This window comes from Lithobates pipiens, unplaced genomic scaffold, assembly GCF_037356315.1.
Source record: "Lithobates pipiens isolate NorthernLeopardFrog02 unplaced genomic scaffold, aLitPip1_a1.2 Scaffold_25, whole genome shotgun sequence".
NCBI classification, from domain to species: Eukaryota; Metazoa; Chordata; class Amphibia; order Anura; family Ranidae; genus Lithobates; species Lithobates pipiens.
Genome location: NW_027507787.1, coordinates 95,775,554 through 95,802,794, shown reverse-complemented (window position 1 = coordinate 95,802,794; position 27,241 = coordinate 95,775,554). Strand labels below are relative to the sequence as shown.

The window sequence follows — 27,241 nt, the reverse complement described above, 5'->3', positions numbered from 1 at the left end:
GGTTCCCCCTTATTGGTGGCCCTGATGGTGGTATGTATAGTGGTATGTTTGGTACTAGGTGGGCATGCTGAGTATGGTGGTATGTATGGCCCTATGTATACATTCTATGTATGGTTCTATGTATGGTGTAGGGAGATCATTGCCAGTGTGCCAAATTATCTCACTCAGTACTGCTTGTGTTACCGTCTCACACTGCTTGTGTTACCGTCTCTGGTGGAGTGGACACGTCCGGGTCGCACTCTGGTGGAGTGGACACGTCGTTGCATGCTGGAGGGGTCTCGATGTGAATGACACTTGGTTGATTTGTCATTTTTTCCAACTTTTTGGTTATTTTCTTGCCCAGCAGATTTGCACCCTGCTCATTTAAGTGCAATCCATCCTTGTTGTAGAGAAAGTTACCAATTGAAAAGTCGGTCCAAGTCTCCATGAAACCGAACCCCTCCTTCCTGCACCAGTTCTTCAGCCACCTGCTAAGCTCTCTAAGCTCCTGCTGCCTCCTTGGGGTGGCTCGAGGTACAGGCAGTATTTCTGAAAATACTGCCTTGGAGGTCCTTTTCTTTAGTATAGCCCCTAAGTCCCTGAAATCATTTTGTAGGGCGCTCCATTTTCTTCTAATGTTGTCATTGGTTCCAATATGTACTATGACAGCTGGGTCCTCCCCAGCCCCCTCCAATAAGCCGTCAATGCAATCTACAATATTCCGAACCTGGGCGCCCGGTAAACAACATACTGTTTTGCGATAAGGGGATTGGTGACAGAATGCCTTCTGTATCCCTCCAATAACTGAATCCCCTACCACTAGTATGTGCCTATCCTGTCTTGTAACCTTGCCCCTATGTTCACTGGAGACGTTCCCCTGGCATGTTGGTGTAGTGGCCACGTCTTGGTCGCACTCTGGTAGAGTGGCCATGTCTTGGTCGCACTCTGGTGGAGTGGACACATGTAGGTCAAAGTCTGGTGGAGTGGACACGTCCGGGCCGCACTCTGGTGGAGTGGACACGTCCGGGTCACACTCTGGTGGAGTGGCCACGTCTTGGGCACACTCTGGTGGAGTGGCCACGTCTTGGGCACACTCTGGTGGAGTGGCCACGTCCGGGTCGCACTCTGGTGGAGTGGCCATGTCCGGGTCGCACTCTGGTGGAGTGGCCACGTCCGGGTCGCACTCTGGTGGAGTGGCCACGTCCGGGTCGCACTCTGGTGGAGTGGCCACGAATCGGTCGCACTCTGGAGGAGCGGACAGGTCCGGGTCGCACTCTGGAGGAGCGGACACGAATCGGTCGCACTCTGGAGGAGCGGACACGTCCGGGTCGCACTCTGGAGGAGCGGACACGAATCGGTCACACTCTGGAGGAGCGGACACGAATCGGTCGCACTCTGGAGGAGCGGACACGTCCGGGTCGCACTCTGGAGGAGCGGACACGAATCGGTCACACTCTGGAGGAGCGGACACGAATCGGTCGCACTCTGGAGGAGCGGACACGAATCGGTCGCACTCTGGAGGAGCGGACACGAATCGGTCGCACTCTGGAGGAGCGGACACGAATCGGTCTCACTCTGGAGGAGCGGACACGAATTGGTCGCAGTCAATACCGCGTACACCTACAATAAAAAAAGAGAGGAATTAGATTTAGCACCTTCACCTACATTTCATATATTTTTCTTTGTAGAACATGAAATTATGGAGAGAAGAGATGAAAACGCTGGTGCCAAAGACCATGAATAAACTCTACAGGACAGGGACACAAGGAGGACTAATGTTGTACTAATGTTGTATAAAAATGCTGGTTGCCTGCCACTCATCCCGACCCACTGGCTGGCAATAATGGCATGAAAAATCAGAGGGGCTGGTTGTACCCAGCCCGTAATCAGCCTGCCCATACATGGTTAGAATCTTGGCTGGTCCTTGCTTAGCCGGGTGAGATTGGAAGTGTCTATGGCCGGCTTTAGGAGCGCAGACACTTCTAATGACAGCACTTGGGGTAAAGGCATAGTGCATATTAAAATGCTGATGGATAATGAATTAGTGCGGTTTTATTTGTCTTGGTTTTGTCCGTCTGTCTGGCCTTGTTTACAAGGGTGATGAGGCCCATATAACATGAACGGGACGTTTCTACAACATCTGTATCTTCCAGGTGCTGCATGCAGGCAGTCCATTGACAATGAGTAGAACGCACAGCTGCACGCACGCAGCCACTTCTCCTAATATGACATGCACTGTCTGCATTCAGGGCCATTCGCCCACACCCAGGACCGCTGCTAGAAATCAGCTTACATGACTGGGCCCCCTACCACCTATAAGAGCCAGGGCCTGAGCCTGCGCCCCCCACATCACATTCAGCCAGCAGAGGAAAAGGAGGTGGTGTGCTCTGTGAAGAAATGAGGGGGTGACAACATTTTCCTAACAGTGTAAGGGGCATAAAACCTGCACAGCACACAGCCATCTCATATGTGTAGAAAATGCTGTCATGTTTAACCCCTTGCTTACCGGCCACTTAAACCCCCCTCCCCCTCCTATCCACACCAATCCTCAGCTTTCAGCGCTGTCGCACTTTGAGTGACAATTACACGGTCATACAACACTGTACCCAAATGACATTTGTATCATTTGTTCCCCCAAATAGAGATTTCCTTTGGTGGTATTTCATCTCCTCAGCGGTTTTTATTGTTTTAAATATAAAAAGACCGAATTAAAACCATATTTTTTTACATTTTTTTAAAATTTTATAACGGGTAATTTTTGTCTGTCATTGATGTACGCTGATGAGGTGGCACTGATGGGCACCGATGGGTGGCAGTGATGGGCACTGATCAGTTACACTGATAGGCAGCACTTCTAGGTGTCAATGATTAGCACCACTGGTGGGCATCAATAGGTGGCACTGGTGGGCATCGATAGGTGGCACTGGTGGGCATCGATAGGTGGCACTGGTGGGCATTGATAGGTGGCACTGGTGGGCATCGATAGGTGGCACTGGTGGGCATCGATAGGTGGCACTGGTGGGCATTGATAGGTGGCACTGGTGGGCACTGTTACTCTATAAATGAGGCATAATCGCCTCTTCCTTTTCAGGGTCGATGTCCCTTTAAGATGAGCCGGTGATCGGCTTTGTTCTTCTCCTGTCAGCAGAGGAGAAAAAAAAACGATCACTGAGCTTTTGTTTACATCATGTGATGAGCCGCCATTGGCTGATAACTGATCACATGGTAAGGGGTCGGGATCGGCCCAGTACTCGGATCGGTGGTCACCCGAGTCTCAGTGACTCGGTGATCACGGCGCCCTCCGCAGGGAGCGTGCACAGGGGGACGTCATATGACGGCCTCCCGGGAATTCACATCCGAGCTGTGCCCGTCATTTGCCCATAGCGCGGATGTCAGGGGGTTAAACAGGTGGTGAGGAGGCAATATAACACCTTTTTGCCTCTTGTCAAATGCCCTCTGAAGAGCGACCTGCATGTGGATTGCTGTTCAGAGGGCACAACATGTTTAAATGAGCCCTAAGGCAGTTCAGACAATCCATTATTTTTTGTCCATTCAGTAGGGAACGGGAGGGACTATTTCATGTTTTCTTTGGGGCACTGCTAAGTAATCTTCTGGTTTTCAACAAGTACAAAATCCCGGGGAGACGGTGCCAATAAGAGATCTATAACCGTCTATCTGCGTGTGTATGGACCTCCCAGTAGAGTGCAGACGTGGATTGTTGGGGATGAAAATAAAAGATTGACATACATGACTACAGAGGTGCAATCACAATGAGACCATCAAAGAGACAGCGGGGGAGGGATCTAGGTCCCATGTGGGATGGTCATTGTCCGCACTGCCCATGGGGGGGCGGCATTGTCCGCACTGCCCATGGGGGGGCGGCATTGGGGGCACTGCCCATGGGGGGGGCGGCATTGGGGGCACTGAATCAATTGGCACCTTCGTTTTGTTTTTTGTGGGTTTACAACCACTTTAAATATTGCTTATAAATGTGTGTTTATTAGGATTGTACAATAAGTACATGGGTTGTGTGTATGTCAGGGGTTGACAAATTTGCTTTGAATTTAGGAGACAGTTTTTTTTTTAGAGTGGTATGGATTGTCAGCTCCCGGGGTAAGGCCACTCATTTCCACCCCCTATCCCTAACTCACAATGGAGCACCCAAGTCAATAACTCCATTGAAACGCTGTTACATCAGGGTTATGGGCTGACCAGAAAGAGAGTAAGGCTGGCAACAGATGGAACTGGCTGGCACTGGCAGGTGGCACTGGTTGCCATTGGCAGGCACGTGGAACTGCCAGATGGCATCGGCAGGTGACACTGGTTGGCATTGGCAGGTGACACTGGTTTGGAACTGGCAGGTGACACCGGTTTGGAACTGGCAGGTGGCAATATTGGCACTGGCAGGTGGCAATATTGGCACTGGCACTGATTGGCAGGTGGCACTGGTTTGGAAGTGGCAGGTGGCCCTGGTTGGTGGTGGCACGAGTTGTCACTGGCAGATGGCACTGATTGGTGGTGGCACTGGTTGGCGTGGCACTAGTTGGCACTGATTGGCAGTGGCACTGGCAGGTGGCACTGATTGGTAGTGACAGGTGGCACTGGCAGGCACGTGAAACTGCCAGATGGCATTGGCAGGTGACACTGGTTGGCATTGGCAGGTGACACTGGTTTGGAACTGGTAGGTGGCACTGATTGGCGGTGGCACTGGTTGGTGGTGGCAGGTGGCACTGGTTGGTGGATGCAGGTGGTATTGATTGGCGGTGTGCACTGGTTGGCACTGATTGGCGGTGGCACTGGCAGGTTTCACGTGGAGCACTCTGTTAGTGAAATGTAACAGAGGAGCTGTGAGAATTGAGCTTAAAGCGGAGCTCCACCCTAAAGTGGACCTTCCGCTCATTGGAACCCTCCCCCCTCCGGCGCCACAATTGGCACCTTTCAGGGGGGAGGGGTTGCAGGTACCTGTACAGTACAGGTATCTGCACCCACTTCCGGCGTAGATTCTGCAGAAGCTACGCCCCTTTCCGCAGAATCCACGCCCCTTTCCGAAGGTCCCCCGCTGCCTGCTGGGAAACACACGGATCCCAGAGACAGCGGGGACCATCCTTATTGCACAGCGCGACTCGCGCATGCGCAGTAGGGAACGGGAAATGAAGCCGAAAGGCTCCACTTCCTGATTCCCATACCCAAGATGGTGGCGGCAGCACCCGAGAGACGATCGAGAGATCGGCTTCGGGTGCCGACATCGCGGGCGCGCTGGGCGGGTAAGTGTCCTTATTTTAAAAGTCAGCAGCTGCAGTATTTGTAGTTGCTGGCTTTAAAAAAAAAAAACGGCGGACTCCCGCTTTAATATCGGAATGGGCGGGACTCGGCCGGGGTGTGAAACTGACAAGTAACAGAGAGGCGGTGTAGTGTCATATTTTGCTCCCCATCATAGAATGCTCCGGAAGTGACGCTGCAGGCAGAAATTTAGCACTGCGCATGCGCCATGCATTCCAAATGATTTGCCACAATGCAGACCAGTGAAACCGTCAGATAATGTCAGAGAAGTGAGGGGAGGTAATCCCCTCCCTGAGCCACAGTTACCCGCTCTCTCTCCGCTGCTCTCTGCTCTGTCTAAAGTTAATGTCACGATTACCTCCCCTCACTCCCGTGACATTATCTGACGGTTTCACTGAACTACATTGCCGCAAATCCTCTGGAATGCATCGCGCATGCGCAGTGCAAAACTTCTGGCCGCAACGTCCCTTCCGGAGCATTCTATGATGGGAGAAAAATATGACACTACAGCGGATATGTCGGGGTGGGCGGGACCCGGCCGGGGTAGGGGGCGGGACCCGGCCGGGGTAGGACAGAACTCAGCAGCTATCAAACACCGGCCAACGATTGGGCTGCTTTAGAAGAGAGGCGCGGCCACATACACGTAGCGGCCCGCCCAGATTCCATTGGCTGGTGTTTGATAGCTGCCGGGTCCCGCCCACCCCGGCCGGAGGAGGGAGGAGGACGGCAGTCAGTGTTAATGCTCTGCATGTCTGGGGCATCAATAGTGAATGGGCTGGTGGCAGCTTAGGCACCAGGTTGTGATTTCCGGTCGCATTGGCGACCCGGCGCATGGGGTTTGTGGAGCCCTGGTGTATGTTGTGTTGATTGTAACTAAAAAATGTAATAAAAAAGGACTTGATTTAAAAAATATTAAAAAAACATATGTACCTATTTGAATGTGACCCCCACATTTGGGAAAAAAAAAATTTTTTTTGAAAAATAAAAAAATTATAAAAAAAATCTTTGAAAAAAAATTGTGAAAAAAAATAAAAAATCGTTGAAAAAAAACACTTACCAATCTCAGTGTCTGTATTCCGGCGATGTCTATTGACTTTACCGAAACATCCAACAACGGCTCTGAAACAGCCGCGCACAAACGCTCGGGTCCTCTTCATCTTGGAGGGCTTTTTGGTTGGGGTATCTGCAGGCTGCTCACTGACACCTCCTACCATGGCCCTTCCTTTGCTGGGTTTCTCTTTGGTGTTTTTCAGAGAAAGAATCTGATTACATTTAAATCGGTTCATTATTAAGAATAAAGAAACTCGCTTTAAATGTATGACAATAGATATTGCAATGAAATTGAATTGACCGAAATCAAATCCAATAATATCACAAGGTATCTCTCAGGAGAGATAAAAGCCAAGCTGGTCACTGGTCAGTGGTCAGTCAACTTCTGATGTCTTGTGTACCAGCCGCTGAATATATAGGACTCAGCCGATGACATCATAGGCAGAGAGTCAGGTGACCTGTTTTTTTTTCTTGGCTCAGCCAATGAAATCACAGTGACTTGGCTCAGCCAATGAAATCACAGTGGCTTGGCTCAACCAATGAAATCACAGTGACTTGGCTCAGCCAATGAAATCACAGTGACTTGGCTCAACCAATGAAATCACAGTGACTTGGCTCAGCCAATGAAATCACAGTGACTCAGCCAATCAAATCATGTGACTTTTTTTTTTTTAATAAACGGACGATTCGGGCCGGCAGTTGACGCATGCGCAGTTTGATCGGGATTTTTGCGGCATCTTCCGCGCATGCGTCAACTTCCGGGCCCATCGATATTTTTTGCGGCATCTTCCGCGCATGCGTCAACTTCCGGGCCGATCGGGATTTTTTTTTTGCGGCATCTTCCGCGCATGCGTCAACTTCCGTCCTGGAAGTTGACGCATGCGCATTGTGATCGGAATTTTTGCGGAATTCTCGCACATTCGTCAACTTCCGGGTCGAAGGGCGCCTGGTCGCCGAATATGTCATTACAGATAAAGGAAATAAATAAATCTACAGGAAAATGGCGGCTGAGGGTGACAGGAAGTTCCGGTCAGTGATGTATTTCCGGTGGAGGTGAGATCCCGGAAGTGGTATGGGAGGTGATCGGAGAGGGGTTGAGGGTAGAGATGTCTCCTCCATAGACAGTCTTCTCTGTACAATGATCGGAGGAGATCCCTGACCCGAGGATGGTTGAGTGTCACCCCACAGCCATAGACAGTGCATGGAACTGTCTGGTCTCCTAGCAACCTGGGACGCCATGAGAGAGAGAGCATGGTGATAGACTCCGCCCCCACTTCGCATTTACATCTTTACAGCGGCTCCTGAAAGGTGAGGGGGGGAGGTGAGCGCTGTATGATAAGATTTTACAGCTAACAGGGTGGGGGCGTCACCCGGGGAAGGTCTGTAATGCTCAATGGCTCAAAATCTTTGCCCTCAAACACTATGGGGACACTCTACTGATCCCTCTCCACGCCACTCTGCCTGCCCCCCCTCCCTGTCACTCTGCCTGTCCCCCCTCCACGCCACTCTGCCTGTCCCCCCTCCACGCCACTCTGCCTGTCCCCCCTCCACGCCACTCTGCCTGTCCCCCCTCCACGCCACTCTGCCTGTCCCCCCTCCACGCCACTCTACCTGCCCCCCTCCACGCCACTCTGCCTGCCCCCCCTCCCTGTCACTCTGCCTGTCCCCCCTCCACGCCACTCTGCCTGCCCCCCCCTCCCTGTCACTCTGCCTGTCCCCCCTCCACGCCACTCTGCCTGTCCCCCCTCCACGCCACTCTGCCTGCCCCCCCTCCCTGTCACTCTGCCTGTCCCCCCTCCACGCCACTCTGCCTGTCCCCCCTCCACGCCACTCTGCCTGTCCCCCCTCCACGCCACTCTGCCTGTCCCCCCTCCACGCCACTCTGCCTGCCCCCCCTCCCTGTCACTCTGCCTGTCCCCCCTCCACGCCACTCTGCCTGTCCCCCTCCACGCCACTCTGCCTGTCCCCCCTCCACGCCACTCTGCCTGCCCCCCCTCCCTGTCACTCTGCCTGTCCCCCCTCCCTGTCACTCTGCCTGTCCCCCCTCCCTGTCACTCTGCCTGCCCCCCCTCCCTGTCACACTCTACCTGTCCCCCCTCCCTGTCACACTCTGCCTGTCCCCCCTCCACACCACTCTGCCTGCCCCCCCTCCACGCCACTCTGCCTGCCCCCCCTCCACGTCACTCTGCCTGTCCCCCCTCCACGCCACTCTGCCTGTCCCCACTCCACGCCACTCTGCCTGTCCCCCCTCCACGCCACTCTGCCTGTCCCCCCTCCACGCCACTCTGCCTGTCCCCCCTCCACGCCACTCTGCCTGTCCCCCCTCCACGCCACTCTGCCTGTCCCCCTCCACGCCACTCTGCCTGTCCCCCCTCCACGCCACTCTGCCTGTCCCCCCTCCACGCCACTCTGCCTGTCCCCCCTCCCTGTCACTCTGCCTGTCCCCCCTCCCTGTCACTCTGCCTGTCCCCCCCTCCCTGTCACACTCTGCCTGTCCCCCCCTCCCTGTCACACTCTGCCTGTCCCCCCTCCCTGTCACACTCTGCCTGTCCCCCCTCCCTGCCACACTCTGCCTGTCCCCCCTCCCTGCCACACTCTGCCTGTCCCCCCTCCCTGCCACACTCTGCCTGTCCCCCCTCCCTGCCACACTCTGCCTGTCCCCCCTCCCTGCCACACTCTGCCTGTCTACCCTCCCTGTCACACTCTGCCTGTCCCCCCTCCCTGTCACACTCTGCCTGTCCCCCCTCCACGCCACACACTGCCTGTCCCCCCTCCCTGTCACACTCTGCCTGTCCCCCCTCCCTGTCACACTCTGCCTGTCCCCCCTCCCTGTCACACTCTGCCTGTCCCCCTCCCTGTCACACTCTGCCTGTCCCCCCTCCCTGTCACTCTCTGCCCCTCTCCATGCCACTCTGCCTGCCCCCTCTCCACGCCACTCTGCCTGCCCCCTCTCCACGCCACTCTGCCTGCCCCCTCTCCACGCCACTCTGCCTGCCCCCCCCCTCCCTGTCACACTCTGCCTGCCCCCCCCCCTCCCTGTCACACTCTGCCTGTCCCCCCTCCCTGTCACACTCTGCCTGTCCCCCCTCCCTGTCACACTCTGCCTGTCCCCCCTCCCTTTCACACTCTGCCTGTCCCCCCTCCCTGTCAAACTCTGCCTGTCCCCCTCTCCATGCCACTCTGCCTGCCCCCCCCCCTCCCTGTTACACTCTGCCTGTCCCCTCTCCACGCCACTCTGCCTGCCCCCTCTCCATGCCACTCTGCCTGTCCCCCCCCTCCCTGTCACACTCTGCCTGTCCCCTCTCCACGCCACTCTGCCTGTCCCCCCCCCCTCCCTGTCACACTCTGCCTGCCCCTCTCCACCCTGTCACTCTGCTAGCTATATATATATATAATCATACACCCATGTGTGTTGACTTTGATTTGGGGTGTCTGAACCGCTTCACAAGCATTAGACCACAAGTGTAAACGGAGTCATAAAGCACTCTGAAGAGTGATCCATAGCGGAAGGTATTTGACAGGTGGTGTAGAAGAGTTATGTTGCCTCCTCATCACCTGTTTTAAATCCCTAAAACCCCCTAAAAACCCCTAAAATCCCCTGCCATTGTGCTGTAGCCATGTGCATTGCACACAGTTATAGCGCAGCCCCATTCAGGTGAATGGGTTGAGTTAAGCAAGCGCAGGGCCGTGCACCACTAAAATGTTGGGGTTTGGCTTGAAGAAAAGGTGGCAACCCTATCCATAGACCGTCACCTCGTACAATCTTCTCTGTACGATGATCGGAGAAGATCTCTGACCCGAGGATGGGTGAGTGTCACCCCACAGGGGGCGGGGCCATGTATGCGTCACCCCACAGGGGGCGGGGCCATGTATGCGTCACCCACATGTCCTAAATATGGGATTTCTATGTCTGAACATGTCCTTCCTCCAAGATGATGTGGGGGGGGGGGGATTTTAGATCGGGGGTATTATGGGGGGATTTTTACTGTTTCTACTGCTCATGGGGCTGCCTGGAATTTGACGCATGCGCAGTTTGATCTGTATTTTTTTTTCTTTTTTATGGCTTCTATTGAGTTTTGTTTTGTCAGTTATAGCAAGAGAAACAATTCTCCTGTGTTTGTCGCCATTCCATGTGCAGACGGAAGATTAAGGCTCGGATTCCACTAGTGCGACTTATCATGTGACCTGGGACTGCAAGGATGGAGGGATTCCTCCACCGTTATCCCTCCGTCCTTCCCTCTCTATTATCCCTCCGTCCATCCCCCACCGTTATCCCTCCGTCCTTCCCCCACCGTTATCCCTCCGTCCTTCCTCCACCGTTATCCCTCCGTCCTTCCCCCACCGTTATCCCTCCGTCCTTCCTCCACCGTTATCCCTCCGTCCTTCCCTCTCTATTATCCCTCCGTCCTTCCTCCACCGTTATCCCTCCGTCCTTCCCTCTCTATTATCCCTCCATCCTCCCCCCACCGTTATCCCTCCGTCCTTCCTCCTCCATTATCCCTCCGTCCTTCCTCCTCCATTATCCCTCCGTCCTTCCCCCACCGTTATCCCTCCGTCCTTCCCCCACCGTCCTTCCCCCACCGTTATCCCTCCGTCCTTCCTCCACCGTTATCCCTCCTCCTCTGTTATCCCTCCGTCCTTCCTCCACCGTTATCCCTCCGTCCTTCCTCCACCGTTATCCCTCCGTCCTTCCCCCACCGTTATCCCTCCGTCCTTCCTCCACCGTTATCCCTCCGTCCTTCCTCCTCCATTATCCCTCCATCCTTCCTCCACCGTTATCCCTCCGTCCTTCCTCCACCGTTATCCCTCCGTCCCTCCTCCTCTGTTATCCCTCCGTCCTTCCTCCACCGTTATCCCTCCTTCCTTCCCCCACTAATATCCCTCCTTCCTTCCTCCACCGTTATCCCTCCTTCCTTCCCCCTCCATTATCCATCCATCCTTCCTCCACCGTTATCCCTCCGTCCTTCCTCCACCGTTATCCCTCCGTCCTTCCTCCACCGTTATCCCTCCATCCTTCCCCCACCGTTATCCCTCCGTCCTTCCCCCTCCATTATCCCTCCGTCCTTCCTCCACCGTTATCCCTCCGTCCTTCCTCCACCGTTATCCCTCCGTCCTTCCTCCACCGTTATCCCTCCGTCTTTCCTCCACCGTTATCCCTCCGTCCTTCCCCCACCGTTATCCCTCCGTCCTTCCTCCACCGTTATCCCTCCGTCCTTCCTCCACCGTTATCCCTCCGTCCTTCCCCCACCGTTATTCCTCCGTCCTTCCCCCTCCATTATCCCTCCGTCCTTCCTCCACCGTTATCCCTCCGTCCTTCCTCCACCGTTATCCCTCCGTCCTTCCTCCACCGTTATCCCTCCGTCCTTCCTCCACCGTTATCCCTCCGTCCTTCCTCCTCCGTTATCCCTCCGTCCTTCCTCCTCCGTTATCCCTCCGTCCTTCCTCCACCGTTATCCCGCCGTCCTTCCTCCTCCGTTATCCCTCCATCCTTCCTCCACCGTTATCCCTCCGTCCTTCCCCCACCGTTATCCCTCCGTTCTTCCTCAACCGTTATCCCTCCGTCCTTCCTCCACCGTTATCCCTCCTTCCTTCCCCCACCGTTATCCCTCCATCCTTCCCCCACCGTTATCCCTCCATCCTTCCCCCTCCATTATCCATCTATCCTTCCTCCACCGTTATCCCTCCGTCCTTCCTCCACCATTATCCCTACGTCCTTCCTCCACCGTTATCCCTCCGTCCTTCCTCCTCCATTATCCCTCCATCCTTCCTCCACCGTTATCCCTCCGTCCTTCATCCACCGTTATCCCTCCATCCTTCCTCCTCCGTTATCCCTCGGTCCTTCCTCCACCGTTATCTCTCCGTCCTTCCTCCTCCGTTATCCCTCCATCCTTCCCCCACCGTTATCCCTCCGTTCTTCCTCAACCGTTATCCCTCCATCCCTCCTCCTCTGTTATCCCTCCGTCCTTCCTCCACCGTTATCCCTCCTTCCTTCCCCCACCGTTATCCCTCCATCCTTCCCCCTCCATTATCCCTCCGGCCTTCCTCCACCGTTATCCCTCCGTCCTTCCTCCACCGTTATCCCTCCGTCCTTCCTCCACCGTTATCCCTCCGTCCTTCCCCCACCGTTATCCCTCCGTCCTTCCTCCACCGTTATCCCTCCGTCCTTCCTCCTCCATTATCCCTCCATCCTTCCTCCTCCGTTATTTGCTCTCATGTTAATCTGCCTTCTTGAAATCTCAATACACAGACCTTTCGCTACAGGGTTGCATCTATGTGCCAGCCATGAATCAAACCAATGTCATGAGAATGGGAATCTTGCATGATACCCCTAATTATATGCAATTTGTGATGAAAACACAGGAAAGTGTCTCTTTTCAATGCTGCAAACCATGAACAGACGCATGTTTTTTTGCAAACCAGCTAGCATGTTCCTGGACTTAATTTCAAGGTTTCACAAATGAAACTTCCTGGACTTAATTAATAATTAATAATCAAGTTCCTGGACTTAATTTCAAGGTTTCACAAATGAACACTTTCTGGAGAGAATATTTGTAAATTGGATATCTGTTTTTTTGCAAACCAGCTAGCGTGTTCCTGGACTTAATTTCAAGGTTTCACAAATGAACAATTCACAATTTGTGATTGCTTTTGAAAAGCTCTTCAAGTTTTGTGATTCAAGTAAGCTATGTTTAAAATAGCATTTTTGCACCAGCCGGGACTTGAACCCGGGTCACAAGAATGGGAATCTTGCATGATACCCCTACACTACTGGTGCCCTATGTGCTCTCATGTTAATCTGCCTTCTTGAAATCTCAATACACAGACCTTTCGCTACAGGGTTGCATCTATGTGCCAGCCATGAATCAAACCAATGTCATGAGAATGGGAATCTTGCATGATACCCCTAATTATATGCAATTTGTGATGAAAACACAGGAAAGTGTCTATTTTCAATGCTGCAAACCATGAACAGACGCATGTTTTTTTGCAAACCAGCTAGCATGTTCCTGGACTTAATATCAAGGTTTCACAAATGAACACTTTCTGGAGAGAATATTTGTAAATTGGATATCTTGCAGTTTATCTACTCAGCTGTTCTCTGGGTATCATTTTGAAATGGACATCATAACCAAGCACAAGCAATGCTTTTTAGCATTGCTTTTGAAAAGTTCTTCAAGTTTTGTGATTCAAGTAAGCTATGTTTAAAATAGCATTTTTGCACCAGCCGGGACTTGAACCTGGGTCACAAGAATGGGAATCTTGCATGATACCCCTAATTATATGCAATTTGTGATGAAAACACAGGAAAGTGTCTCTTTTCAATGCTGCAAACCATGAACAGACGCATGTTTTTTTGCAAACCAGCTAGCATGTTCCTGGACTTAATTTCAAGGTTTCACAAATGAACACTTTCTGGAGAGAATATTTGTAAATTGGATATCTGTTTTTTTGAAAACCAGCTAGCGTGTTCCTGGACTTAATTTCAAGGTTTCACAAATGAACAATTCACAATTTGTGATTGCTTCTGAAAAGCTCTTCAAGCTTTGTGATTCAAGTAAGCTATGTTTAAAATAGCATTTTTGCACCAGCCGGGACTTGAACCCGGGTCACAAGAATGGGAATCTTGCATGATACCCCTACACTACTGGCGCCCTATTTGCTCTCTTGTTAATTTGCCTTCTTGAAATCTCAATACACAGACCTTTCGCTACAGGGTTGCATCTATGTGCCAGCCATGAATCAAACCAATGTCATGAGAATGGGAATCTTGCATGATACCCCTAATTATATGCAATTTGTGATGAAAACACAGGAAAGTGTCTCTTTTCAATGCTGCAAACCTTGAACAGACGCATGTTTTTTTGCAAACCAGCTAGCATGTTCCTGGACTTAATTTCAAGGTTTCACAAATGAAACTTCCTGGACTTAATTAATAATTAATAATCATGTTCCTGGACTTAATTTCAAGGTTTCACAAATGAACACTTTCTGGAGAGAATATTTGTAAATTGGATATCTGTTTTTTTGCAAACCAGCTAGCGTGTTCCTGGACTTAATTTCAAGGTTTCACAATTGAACAATTCACAATTTGTGATTGCTTTTGAAAAGCTCTTCAAGTTTTGTGATTCAAGTAAGCTATGTTTAAAATAGCATTTTTGCACCAGCCGGGACTTGAACCCGGGTCACAAGAATGGGAATCTTGCATGATACCCCTACACTACTGGTGCCCTATGTGCTCTAATGTTAATCTGCCTTCTTGAAATCTCAATATACAGACCTTTCGCTACAGGGTTACATCTATGTGCCAGCCATGAATCAAACCAAGGTCACGAGAGTGGGAATCTTGCATGATACCCCTAATTAAATGCAATTTGTTATGAAAACACAGGAAAGTGTCTATTTTCAATGCTGCAAACCATGAACAGATGCATGTTTTTTTGCAAACCAGCTAGCATGTTCCTGGACTTAATTTCAAGGTTTCACAAATGAACACTTTCTGGAGAGAATATTTGTAAATTGGATATCTTGCAGTTTATCTACTCAGCTGTTCTTTGGGTATCATTTTGAAATGGACATCATAACCAAGCACAAGCAATGCTTTTTAGCATTGCTTTTGAAAAGTTCTTCAAGTTTTGTGATTCAAGTTAGTTATGTTTAAAACAGCATTTTTGTGCCAGCCGGGATTCAAATCCAGGTCACAAGAATGGGAATCTTGCATGATACCCCTACACTACTGGTGCCCTATATGCTTTCATGTTAAGCTGCGTTCTTGAAATCTCAATACACAGACCTTTCGCTACAGGGTTGGATCTATGTGCCAGCCATGAATCAAACCAATGTTATGAGAATGGGAATCTTGCATGATACCCCTAATTATATGCAATTTGTGATGAAAACACAGGAAAGTGTCTCTTTTCAATGCTGCAAACCATGAACAGACGCATGTTTTTTTGCAAACCAGCTACCATGTTCCTGGACTTAATTTCAAGGTTTCACAAATGAACACTTTCTGGAGAGAATATTTGTAAATTGGATATCTTGCAGTTTATCTACTCAGCTGTTCTCTGGGTATCATTTTGAAATGGACATCATACCCAAGCACAAGCAATGCTTTTTAGCATTGCTTTTGAAAAGTTGTTCAAGTTTTGTGATTCAAGTAAGCTATGTTTAAAATAGCATTTTTGCACCAGCCGGGACTTGAACCTGGGTCACAAGAATGGGAATCTTGCATGATACCCCTACACTACTGGTACCCTATGTGCTCTTATTTTAAGCTGCGTTTTTGAAATCTCAATACACAGACCTTTCGCTACAGGGTTGCATCTATGTGCCAGCCATGAATCAAACCAATGTCATGAGAATGGGAATCTTGCATGATACCCCTAATTATATGCAATTTGTGATGAAAACACAGGAAAGTGTCTATTTTCAATGCTGCAAACCATGAACAGACGCATGTTTTTTTGCAAACCAGCTAGCATGTTCCTGGACTTAATATCAAGGTTTCACAAATGAACACTTTCTGGAGAGAATATTTGTAAATTGGATATCTTGCAGTTTATCTACTCAGCTGTTCTCTGGGTATCATTTTGAAATGGACATCATAACCAAGCACAAGCAATGCTTTTTAGCATTGCTTTTGAAAAGTTCTTCAAGTTTTGTGATTCAAGTAAGCTATGTTTAAAATAGCATTTTTGCACCAGCCGGGACTTGAACCTGGGTCACAAGAATGGGAATCTTGCATGATACCCCTAATTATATGCAATTTGTGATGAAAACACAGGAAAGTGTCTCTTTTCAATGCTGCAAACCATGAACAGACGCATGTTTTTTTGCAAACCAGCTAGCATGTTCCTGGACTTAATTTCAAGGTTTCACAAATGAAACTTCCTGGACTTAATTAATAATCATGTTCCTGGACTTAATTTCAAGGTTTCACAAATGAACACTTTCTGGAGAGAATATTTGTAAATTGGATATCTGTTTTTTTGCAAACCAGCTAGCGTGTTCCTGGACTTAATTTCAAGGTTTCACAAATGAACAATTCACAATTTGTGATTGCTTTTGAAAAGCTCTTCAAGTTTTGTGATTCAAGTAAGCTATGTAGCATTTTTGCACCAGCCGGGACTTGAACCCGGGTCACAAGAATGGGAATCTTGCATGATACCCCTACACTACTGGTGCCCTATTTGCTCTCATGTTAATCTGCCTTCTTGAAATCTCAATACACAGACCTTTCGCTACAGGGTTGCATCTATGTGCCAGCCATGAATCAAACCAATGTCATGAGAATGGGAATCTTGCATGATACCCCTAATTATATGCAATTTGTGATGAAAACACAGGAAAGTGTCTCTTTTCAATGCTGCAAACCATGAACAGACGCATGTTTTTTTGCAAACCAGCTAGCATGTTCCTGGACTTAATTTCAAGGTTTCACAAATGAACACTTTCTGGAGAGAATATTTGTAAATTGGATATCTGTTTTTTTGAAAACCAGCTAGCGTGTTCCTGGACTTAATTTCAAGGTTTCACAAATGAACAATTCACAATTTGTGATTGCTTCTGAAAAGCTCTTCAAGCTTTGTGATTCAAGTAAGCTATGTTTAAAATAGCATTTTTGCACCAGCCGGGACTTGAACCCAGGTCACAAGAATGGGAATCTTGCTGATACCCCTACACTACTGGCGCCCTATTTGCTCTCTTGTTAATTTGCCTTCTTGAAATCTCAATACACAGACCTTTCGCTACAGGGTTGCATCTATGTGCCAGCCATGAATCAAACCAATGTCATGAGAATGGGAATCTTGCATGATACCCCTAATTATATGCAATTTGTGATGAAAACACAGGAAAGTGTCTCTTTTCAATGCTGCAAACCTTGAACAGACGCATGTTTTTTTGCAAACCAGCTAGCATGTTCCTGGACTTAATTTCAAGGTTTCACAAATGAAACTTCCTGGACTTAATTAATAATTAATAATCATGTTCCTGGACTTAATTTCAAGGTTTCACAAATGAACACTTTCTGGAGAGAATATTTGTAAATTGGATATCTGTTTTTTTGCAAACCAGCTAGCGTGTTCCTGGACTTAATTTCAAGGTTTCACAATTGAACAATTCACAATTTGTGATTGCTTTTGAAAAGCTCTTCAAGTTTTGTGATTCAAGTAAGCTATGTTTAAAATAGCATTTTTGCACCAGCCGGGACTTGAACCCGGGTCACAAGAATGGGAATCTTGCATGATACCCCTACACTACTGGTGCCCTATGCGCTCTAATGTTAATCTGCCTTCTTGAAATCTCAATATACAGACCTTTCGCTACAGGGTTACATCTATGTGCCAGCCATGAATCAAACCAAGGTCACGAGAGTGGGAATCTTGCATGATACCCCTAATTAAATGCAATTTGTTATGAAAACACAGGAAAGTGTCTATTTTCAATGCTGCAAACCATGAACAGATGCATGTTTTTTTGCAAACCAGCTAGCATGTTCCTGGACTTAATTTCAAGGTTTCACAAATGAACACTTTCTGGAGAGAATATTTGTAAATTGGATATCTTGCAGTTTATCTACTCAGCTGTTCTTTGGGTATCATTTTGAAATGGACATCATAACCAAGCACAAGCAATGCTTTTTAGCATTGCTTTTGAAAAGTTCTTCAAGTTTTGTGATTCAAGTTAGTTATGTTTAAAACAGCATTTTTGTGCCAGCCGGGATTCAAATCCAGGTCACAAGAATGGGAATCTTGCATGATACCCCTACACTACTGGTGCCCTATATGCTTTCATGTTAAGCTGCGTTCTTGAAATCTCAATACACAGACCTTTCGCTACAGGGTTGGATCTATGTGCCAGCCATGAATCAAACCAATGTTATGAGAATGGGAATCTTGCATGATACCCCTAATTATATGCAATTTGTGATGAAAACACAGGAAAGTGTCTCTTTTCAATGCTGCAAACCATGAACAGACGCATGTTTTTTTGCAAACCAGCTACCATGTTCCTGGACTTAATTTCAAGGTTTCACAAATGAACACTTTCTGGAGAGAATATTTGTAAATTGGATATCTTGCAGTTTATCTACTCAGCTGTTCTCTGGGTATCATTTTGAAATGGACATCATAACCAAGCACAAGCAATGCTTTTTAGCATTGCTTTTGAAAAGTTGTTCAAGTTTTGTGATTCAAGTAAGCTATGTTTAAAATAGCATTTTTGCACCAGCCGGGACTTGAACCTGGGTCACAAGAATGGGAATCTTGCATGATACCCCTACACTACTGGTACCCTATGTGCTCTTATTTTAAGCTGCGTTTTTGAAATCTCAATACACAGACCTTTCGCTACAGGGTTGCATCTATGTGCCAGCCATGAATCAAACCAATGTCATGAGAATGGGAATCTTGCATGATACCCCTAATTATATGCAATTTGTGATGAAAACACAGGAAAGTGTCTCTTTTCAATGCTGCAAACCATGAACAGACGCATGTTTTTTTGCAAACCAGCTAGCATGTTCCTGGACTTAATTTCAAGGTTTCACAAATGAAACTTCCTGGACTTAATTAATAATTAATAATCATGTTCCTGTACTTAATTTCAAGGTTTCACAAATGAACACTTTCTGGAGAGAATATTTGTAAATTGGATATCTGTTGTTTTGCAAACCAGCTAGCGTGTTCCTGGACTTAATTTCAAGGTTTCACAAATGAACAATTCACAATTTGTGATTGCTTTTGAAAAGCTCTTCAAGTTTTGTGATTCAAGTAAGCTATGTTTAAAATAGCATTTTTGCACCAGCTGGGACTTGAACCCGGGTCACAAGAATGGGAATCTTGCATGATACCCCTACACTACTGGTGCCCTATTTGCTTTCATGTTAATCTGCCTTCTTGAAATCTCAATACACAGACCTTTCGCTACAGGGTTGCATCTATGTGCCAGCCATGAATCAAACCATTGTCATGAGAATGGGAATCTTGCATGATACCCCTAATTATATGCAATTTGTGATGAAAACACAGGAAAGTGTCTCTTTTCAATGCTGCAAACCATGAACAGACGCATGTTTTTTTGCAAACCAGCTAGCATGTTCCTGGACTTAATTTCAAGGTTTCACAAATGAAACTTCCTGGACTTAATTAATAATTAATAATCATGTTCCTGGACTTAATTTCAAGGTTTCACAAATGAACACTTTCTGGAGAGAATATTTGTAAATTGGATATCTGTTTTTTTGCAAACCAGCTAGCGTGTTCCTGGACTTAATTTCAAGGTTTCACAAATGAACAATTCACAATTTGTGATTGCTTTTGAAAAGCTCTTCAAGTTTTGTGATTCAAGTAAGCTATGTTTAAAAAAACATTTTTGCACCAGCCGGGACTTGAACCCGGGTCACAAGAATGGGAATCTTGCATGATACCCCTACACTACTGGTGCCCTATTTGCTTTCATGTTAATCTGCCTTCTTGAAATCTCAATATACAGACCTTTCGCTACAGGGTTGCATCTATGTGCCAGCCATGAATCAAACCAATGTCATGAGAATGGGAATCTTGCATGATACCCCTAATTATATGCAATTTGTGATGAAAACACAGGAAAGTGTCTCTTTTCAATGCTGCAAACCATGAACAGACGCATGTTTTTTTGCAAACCAGCTAGCATGTTCCTGGACTTAATTTCAAGGTTTCACAAATGAAACTTCCTGGACTTAATTAGTAATTAATAATCATGTTCCTGGACTTAATTTCAAGGTTTCACAAATGAACACTTTCTGGAGAGAATATTTGTAAATTGGATATCTGTTTTTTTGCAAACCAGCTAGCATGTTCCTGGACTTAATTTCAAGGTTTCACAATTGAACAATTCACAATTTGTGATTGCTTTTGAAAAGCTCTTCAAGTTTTGTGATTCAAGTAAGCTATGTTTAAAATAGAATTTTTGCACCAGCCGGGACTTGAACCTGGGTCACAAGAATGGGAATCTTGCATGATACCCCTACACTACTGGTGCCCTATTTGCTTTCATGTTAATCTGCCTTCTTGAAATCTCAATATACAGACCTTTCGCTACAGGGTTGCATGTATGTGCCAGCCATGAATCAAACCAAGGTCACGAGAGTGGGAATCTTGCATGATACCCCTAATTAAATGCAATTTGTTATGAAAATACAGGAAAGTGTCTATTTTCAATGCTGCAAACCATGAACAGACGCATGTTTTTTTGCAAACCAGCTAGCATGTTCCTGGACTTAATATCAAGGTTTCACAAATGAACACTTTCTGGAGAGAATATTTGTAAATTGGAAATCTTGCAGTTTATCTACTCAGCTGTTCTCTGGGTATCATTTTGAAATGGACATCATAACCAAGCACAAGCAATGCTTTTTAGCATTGCTTTTGAAAAGTTCTTCAAGTTTTGTGATTCAAGTAAGCTATGTTTAAAATAGCATTTTTGCACCAGCCGGGACTTGAACCTTGGTCACAAGAATGGGAATCTTGCATGATACCCCTACACTACTGGTACCCTATTTGCTCTCATGTTAATTTGCCTTCATGAAATCTCAATACACAGACCTTTCGCTACAGGGTTGCATCTATGTGCCAGCCATGAATCAAACCAATGTCATGAGAATGGGAATCTTGCATGATACCCCTAATTATATGCAATTTGTGATGAAAACACAGGAAAGTGTCTCTTTTCAATGCTGCAAACCATGAACAGACGCATGTTTTTTTGCAAACCAGCTAGCTTGTTCCTGGACTTAATTTCAAGGTTTCACAAATGAAACTTCCTGGACTTAATTAGTAATTAATAATCATGTTCCTGGACTTAATTTCAAGGTTTCACAAATGAACACTTACTGGCGAGAATATTTGTAAATTGGATATCTGTTTTTTTGCAAACCAGCTAGCATGTTCCTGGACTTAATTTCAAGGTTTCACAATTGAACAATTCACAATTTGTGATTGCTTTTGAAAAGCTCTTCAAGTTTTGTGATTCAAGTAAGCTATGTTTAAAATAGCATTTTTGCACCAGCCGGGACTTGAACCTGGGTCACAAGAATGGGAATCTTGCATGATACCCCTACACTACTGATGCCCTATTTGCTTTCATGTTAATCTGCCTTCTTGAAATCTCAATATACAGACCTTTCGATACAGGGTTGCATGTATGTGCCAGCCATGAATCAAACCAAGGTCATGAGAATGGGAATCTTGCATGATACCCCTAATTAAATGCAATTTGTTATGAAAACACAGGAAAGTGTCTATTTTCAATGCTGCAAACCATGAACAGACGCATGTTTTTTTGCAAACCAGCTAGCATGTTCCTGGACTTAATATCAAGGTTTCACAAATGAACACTTTCTGGAGAGAATATTTGTAAATTGGATATCTTGCAGTTTATCTACTCAGCTGTTCTCTGGGTATCATTTTGAAATGGACATCATAACCAAGCACAAGCAATGCTTTTTAGCATTGCTTTTGAAAAGTTCTTCAAGTTTTGTGATTCAAGTAAGCTATGTTTAAAATAGCATTTTTGCACCAGCCGGGACTTGAACCTGGGTCACAAGAATGGGAATCTTGCATGATACCCCTACACTACTGATGCCCTATTTGCTCTCATGTTAAGCTGCGTTTTTGAAATCTCAATACACAGACCTTTCGCTACAGGGTTGCATCTATGTGCCAGCCATGAATCAAACCAATGTCATGAGAATGGGAATCTTGCATGATACCCCTAATTATATGCAATTTGTGATGAAAACACAGGAAAGTGTCTCTTTTCAATGCTGCAAACCATGAACAGACGCATGTTTTTTTGCAAACCAGCTAGCATGTTCCTGGACTTAATTTCAAGGTTTCACAAATGAAACTTCCTGGACTTAATTAATAATTAATAATCATGTTCCTGGACTTAATTTCAAGGTTTCACAAATGAACACTTTCTGGAGAGAATATTTGTAAATTGGATATCTGTTTTTTTGCAAACCAGCTAGCGTGTTCCTGGACTTAATTTCAAGGTTTCACAAATGAACAATTCACAATTTGTGATTGCTTTTGAAAAGCTCTTCAAGTTTTGTGATTCAAGTAAGCTATGTTTAAAAAAACATTTTTGCACCAGCCGGGACTTGAACCCGGGTCACAAGAATGGGAATCTTGCATGATACCCCTACACTACTGGTGCCCTATTTGCTTTCATGTTAATCTGCCTTCTTGAAATCTCAATATACAGACCTTTCGCTACAGGGTTGCATCTATGTGCCAGCCATGAATCAAACCAATGTCATGAGAATGGGAATCTTGCATGATACCCCTAATTATATGCAATTTGTGATGAAAACACAGGAAAGTGTCTCTTTTCAATGCTGCAAACCATGAACAGACGCATGTTTTTTTGCAAACCAGCTAGCATGTTCCTGGACTTAATTTCAAGGTTTCACAAATGAAACTTCCTGGACTTAATTAGTAATTAATAATCATGTTCCTGGACTTAATTTCAAGGTTTCACAAATGAACACTTTCTGGAGAGAATATTTGTAAATTGGATATCTGTTTTTTTGCAAACCAGCTAGCATGTTCCTGGACTTAATTTCAAGGTTTCACAATTGAACAATTCACAATTTGTGATTGCTTTTGAAAAGCTCTTCAAGTTTTGTGATTCAAGTAAGCTATGTTTAAAATAGAATTTTTGCACCAGCCGGGACTTGAACCTGGGTCACAAGAATGGGAATCTTGCATGATACCCCTACACTACTGGTGCCCTATTTGCTTTCATGTTAATCTGCCTTCTTGAAATCTCAATATACAGACCTTTCGCTACAGGGTTGCATGTATGTGCCAGCCATGAATCAAACCAAGGTCATGAGAATGGGAATCTTGCATGATACCCCTAATTAAATGCAATTTGTTATGAAAATACAGGAAAGTGTCTATTTTCAATGCTGCAAACCATGAACAGACGCATGTTTTTTTGCAAACCAGCTAGCATGTTCCTGGACTTAATATCAAGGTTTCACAAATGAACACTTTCTGGAGAGAATATTTGTAAATTGGAAATCTTGCAGTTTATCTACTCAGCTGTTCTCTGGGTATCATTTTGAAATGGACATCATAACCAAGCACAAGCAATGCTTTTTAGCATTGCTTTTGAAAAGTTCTTCAAGTTTTGTGATTCAAGTAAGCTATGTTTAAAATAGCATTTTTGCACCAGCCGGGACTTGAACCTTGGTCACAAGAATGGGAATCTTGCATGATACCCCTACTCTACTGGTACCCTATTTGCTCTGATGTTAATTTGCCTTCATGAAATCTCAATACACAGACCTTTCGCTACAGGGTTGCATCTATGTGCCAGCCATGAATCAAACCAATGTCATGAGAATGGGAATCTTGCATGATACCCCTAATTATATGCAATTTGTGATGAAAACACAGGAAAGTGTCTCTTTTCAATGCTGCAAACCATGAACAGACGCATGTTTTTTTGCAAACCAGCTAGCATGTTCCTGGACTTAATTTCAAGGTTTCACAAATGAAACTTCCTGGACTTAATTAATAATTAATAATCATGTTCCTGGACTTAATTTCAAGGTTTCACAAATGAACACTTTCTGGAGAGAATATTTGTAAATTGGATATCTGTTTTTTTGCAAACCAGCTAGCGTGTTCCTGGACTTAATTTCAAGGTTTCATAAATGAACAATTCACAATTTGTGATTGCTTTTGAAAAGCTCTTCAAGTTTTGTGATTCAAGTAAGCTATGTTTAAAATAGCATTTTTGCACCAGCTGGGACTTGAACCCGGGTCACAAGAATGGGAATCTTGCATGATACCCCTACACTACTGGTGCCCTATTTGCTTTCATGTTAATCTGCCTTCTTGAAATCTCAATATACAGACCTTTCGCTACAGGGTTGCATCTATGTGCCAGCCATGAATCAAACCAATGTCATGAGAATGGGAATTTTGCATGATACCCCTAATTATATGCAATTTGTGATGAAAACACAGGAAAGTGTCTCTTTTCAATGCTGCAAACCATGAACAGACGCATGTTTTTTTGCAAACCAGCTAGCATGTTCCTGGACTTAATTTCAAGGTTTCACAAATGAAACTTCCTGGACTTAATTAGTAATTAATAATCATGTTCCTGGACTTAATTTCAAGGTTTCACAAATGAACACTTTCTGGAGAGAATATTTGTAAATTGGATATCTGTTTTTTTGCAAACCAGCTAGCGTGTTCCTGGACTTAATTTCAAGGTTTCACAAATGAACAATTCACAATTTGTGATTGCTTTTGAAAAGCTCTTCAAGTTTTGTGATTCAAGTAAGCTATGTTTAAAATAGCATTTTTGCACCAGCCGGGACTTGAACCCGGGTCACAAGAATGGGAATCTTGCATGATACCCCTACACTACTGGTGCCCTATGTGTGCACATGTTAATCTGCCTTCTTGAAATCTCAATATGCAGACCTTTCGCTACAGGGTTGGATCTATGTGCCAGCCATGAATCAAACCAATGTTATGAGAATGGGAATCTTGCATGATACCCCTAATTATATGCAATTTGTGATGAAAACACAGGAAAGTGTCTCTTTTCAATGCTGCAAACCATGAACAGACGCATGTTTTTTTGCAAACCAGCTAGCATGTTCCTGGACTTAATTTCAAGGTTTCACAAATGAACACTTTCTGGAGAGAATATTTGTAAATTGGATATCTTGCAGTTTATCTACTCAGCTGTTCTTTGGGTATCATTTTGAAATGGACATCATAACCAAGCACAAGCAATGCTTTTTAGCATTGCTTTTGAAAAGTTCTTCAAGTTTTGTGATTCAAGTAAGCTATGTTTAAAATAGCATTTTTGCACCAGCCGGGACTTGAACCTGGGTCACAAGAATGGGAATCTTGCATGATACCCCTACACTACTGATGCCCTATTTGCTCTCATGTTAAGCTGCGTTTTTGAAATCTCAATACACAGACCTTTCGCTACAGGGTTGCATCTATGTGCCAGCCATGAATCAAACCAATGTCATGAGAATGGGAATCTTGCATGATACCCCTAATTATATGCAATTTGTGATGAAAACACAGGAAAGTGTCTCTTTTCAATGCTGCAAACCATGAACAGACGCATGTTTTTTTGCAAACCAGCTAGCATGTTCCTGGACTTCATTTCAAGGTTTCACAAATTAAACTTCCTGGACTTAATTAATAATCATGTTCCTGGACTTAATTTCAAGGTTTCACAAATGAACACTTTATGGAGAGAATATTTGTAAATTGGATGTCTGTTTTTTTGCAAACCAGCTAGCATGTTCCTGGACTTAATTTCAAGGTTTCACAAATGAACACTTTCTGGAGAGAATATTTGTAAATTGGATATCTTGCAGTTTATCTACTCAGCTGTTCTCTGGGTATCATTTTGAAATGGACATCATAACCAAGCACAAGCAATGCTTTTTAGCATTGCTTTTGAAAAGCTCTTCAAGTTTTGTGATTCAAGTAAGCTATGTTTAAAATAGCATTTTTGCACCAGCCGGGACTTGAACCCGGGTCACAAGAATGGGAATCTTGCATGATACCCCTACACTACTGGTGCCCTATGTGTGCACATGTTAATCTGCCTTCTTGAAATCTCAATATGCAGACCTTTCGCTACAGGGTTGGATCTATGTGCCAGCCATGAATCAAACCAATGTTATGAGAATGGGAATCTTGCATGATACCCCTAATTATATGCAATTTGTGATGAAAACACAGGAAAGTGTCTCTTTTCAATGCTGCAAACCATGAACAGACGCATGTTTTTTTGCAAACCAGCTAGCATGTTCCTGGACTTAATTTCAAGGTTTCACAAATGAACACTTTCTGGAGAGAATATTTGTAAATTGGATATCTTGCAGTTTATCTACTCAGCTGTTCTCTGGGTATCATTTTGAAATGGACATCATAACCAAGCACAAGCAATGCTTTTTAGCATTGCTTTTGAAAAGTTCTTTAAGTTTTGTGATTCAAGTTAGCTATGTTTAAAACAGCATTTTTGTGCCAGCCGGGATTCGAATCAAGGTCACAAGAATGGGAATCTTGCATGATACCCCTACACTACTGGTGCCCTATGTGCTTTCATGTTAAGCTGCGTTCTTGAAATCTCAATACACAGACCTTTCGCTACAGGGTTGGATCTATGTGCCAGCCAGGAATAAAACCAAGGTCACGAGAATGGGAAACTTGCATGATACCCCTAATTAAATGCAATTTGTTATGAAAACACAGGAAAGTGTCTCTTTTCAATGCTGCAAACCATGAACAGACGCATGTTTTTTTGCAAACCAGCTAGCATGTTCCTGGACTTAATTTCAAGGTTTCACAAATGAAACTTCCTGGACTTAATTAGTAAATAATAATCATGTTCCTGGACTTAATTTCAAGGTTTCACAAATGAACACTTTCTGGAGAGAATATTTGTAAATTGGTTATCTGTTTTATTGCAAAGCAGCTAGCATGTTCCTGGACTTAATTTCAAGGTTTCACAATTGAACAATTCACAATTTGTGATTGCTTTTGAAAAGCTCTTCAAGTTTTGTGATTCAAGTAAGCTATGTTTAAAATAGCATTTTTGCACCAGCCGGGACTTGAACCTGGGTCACAAGAATGGGAATCTTGCATGATACCCCTACACTACTGATGCCCTATTTGCTTACATGTTAATCTGCCTTCTTGAAATCTCAATATACAGACCTTTCGCTACAGGGTTGCATCTATGTGCCAGCCATGAATCAAACCAAGGTCATGAGAATGGGAATCTTGCATGATACCCCAAATTAAATCCAATTTGTTATGAAAACACAGGAAAGTGTCTATTTTCAATGCTGCAAACCATGAACAGACGCATGTTTTTTTGCAAACCA

General features: G+C 45.5%; 19 non-coding genes across 19 annotated transcripts; all 19 read right to left on the bottom strand.

Annotated features, from left to right (window-relative positions):
- Positions 1-13,013: 13,013 nt before the first annotated feature.
- On the bottom strand, positions 13,014-13,084 carry TRNAG-CCC (transfer RNA glycine (anticodon CCC)). Its single transcript has one exon. It is a non-coding gene; the product is annotated as a tRNA-Gly (tRNA).
- Positions 13,085-13,890: 806 nt separating this feature from the next.
- On the bottom strand, positions 13,891-13,961 carry TRNAG-CCC (transfer RNA glycine (anticodon CCC)). The gene has a single exon. It is a non-coding gene; the product is annotated as a tRNA-Gly (tRNA).
- Positions 13,962-14,466: 505 nt separating this feature from the next.
- Positions 14,467-14,537, bottom strand: TRNAG-CCC (transfer RNA glycine (anticodon CCC)). The gene has a single exon. It is a non-coding gene; the product is annotated as a tRNA-Gly (tRNA).
- A 955-nt stretch (positions 14,538-15,492) lies between these two features.
- Positions 15,493-15,563, bottom strand: TRNAG-CCC (transfer RNA glycine (anticodon CCC)). The gene has a single exon. It is a non-coding gene; the product is annotated as a tRNA-Gly (tRNA).
- An 860-nt stretch (positions 15,564-16,423) lies between these two features.
- On the bottom strand, positions 16,424-16,494 carry TRNAG-CCC (transfer RNA glycine (anticodon CCC)). The gene has a single exon. It is a non-coding gene; the product is annotated as a tRNA-Gly (tRNA).
- Positions 16,495-17,506: 1,012 nt separating this feature from the next.
- Positions 17,507-17,577, bottom strand: TRNAG-CCC (transfer RNA glycine (anticodon CCC)). Its single transcript has one exon. It is a non-coding gene; the product is annotated as a tRNA-Gly (tRNA).
- Positions 17,578-18,532: 955 nt separating this feature from the next.
- Positions 18,533-18,603, bottom strand: TRNAG-CCC (transfer RNA glycine (anticodon CCC)). The gene has a single exon. It is a non-coding gene; the product is annotated as a tRNA-Gly (tRNA).
- Positions 18,604-19,108: 505 nt separating this feature from the next.
- TRNAG-CCC (transfer RNA glycine (anticodon CCC)) lies at positions 19,109-19,179 on the bottom strand. The gene has a single exon. It is a non-coding gene; the product is annotated as a tRNA-Gly (tRNA).
- A 505-nt stretch (positions 19,180-19,684) lies between these two features.
- Positions 19,685-19,755, bottom strand: TRNAG-CCC (transfer RNA glycine (anticodon CCC)). Its single transcript has one exon. It is a non-coding gene; the product is annotated as a tRNA-Gly (tRNA).
- A 505-nt stretch (positions 19,756-20,260) lies between these two features.
- Positions 20,261-20,331, bottom strand: TRNAG-CCC (transfer RNA glycine (anticodon CCC)). Its single transcript has one exon. It is a non-coding gene; the product is annotated as a tRNA-Gly (tRNA).
- Positions 20,332-21,349: 1,018 nt separating this feature from the next.
- Positions 21,350-21,420, bottom strand: TRNAG-CCC (transfer RNA glycine (anticodon CCC)). The gene has a single exon. It is a non-coding gene; the product is annotated as a tRNA-Gly (tRNA).
- Positions 21,421-21,862: 442 nt separating this feature from the next.
- Positions 21,863-21,933, bottom strand: TRNAG-CCC (transfer RNA glycine (anticodon CCC)). Its single transcript has one exon. It is a non-coding gene; the product is annotated as a tRNA-Gly (tRNA).
- Positions 21,934-22,438: 505 nt separating this feature from the next.
- On the bottom strand, positions 22,439-22,509 carry TRNAG-CCC (transfer RNA glycine (anticodon CCC)). The gene has a single exon. It is a non-coding gene; the product is annotated as a tRNA-Gly (tRNA).
- Positions 22,510-23,014: 505 nt separating this feature from the next.
- TRNAG-CCC (transfer RNA glycine (anticodon CCC)) lies at positions 23,015-23,085 on the bottom strand. Its single transcript has one exon. It is a non-coding gene; the product is annotated as a tRNA-Gly (tRNA).
- Positions 23,086-24,103: 1,018 nt separating this feature from the next.
- Positions 24,104-24,174, bottom strand: TRNAG-CCC (transfer RNA glycine (anticodon CCC)). Its single transcript has one exon. It is a non-coding gene; the product is annotated as a tRNA-Gly (tRNA).
- A 505-nt stretch (positions 24,175-24,679) lies between these two features.
- Positions 24,680-24,750, bottom strand: TRNAG-CCC (transfer RNA glycine (anticodon CCC)). Its single transcript has one exon. It is a non-coding gene; the product is annotated as a tRNA-Gly (tRNA).
- Positions 24,751-25,192: 442 nt separating this feature from the next.
- On the bottom strand, positions 25,193-25,263 carry TRNAG-CCC (transfer RNA glycine (anticodon CCC)). Its single transcript has one exon. It is a non-coding gene; the product is annotated as a tRNA-Gly (tRNA).
- A 598-nt stretch (positions 25,264-25,861) lies between these two features.
- On the bottom strand, positions 25,862-25,932 carry TRNAG-CCC (transfer RNA glycine (anticodon CCC)). The gene has a single exon. It is a non-coding gene; the product is annotated as a tRNA-Gly (tRNA).
- Positions 25,933-26,950: 1,018 nt separating this feature from the next.
- Positions 26,951-27,021, bottom strand: TRNAG-CCC (transfer RNA glycine (anticodon CCC)). The gene has a single exon. It is a non-coding gene; the product is annotated as a tRNA-Gly (tRNA).
- Positions 27,022-27,241: the final 220 nt, after the last annotated feature.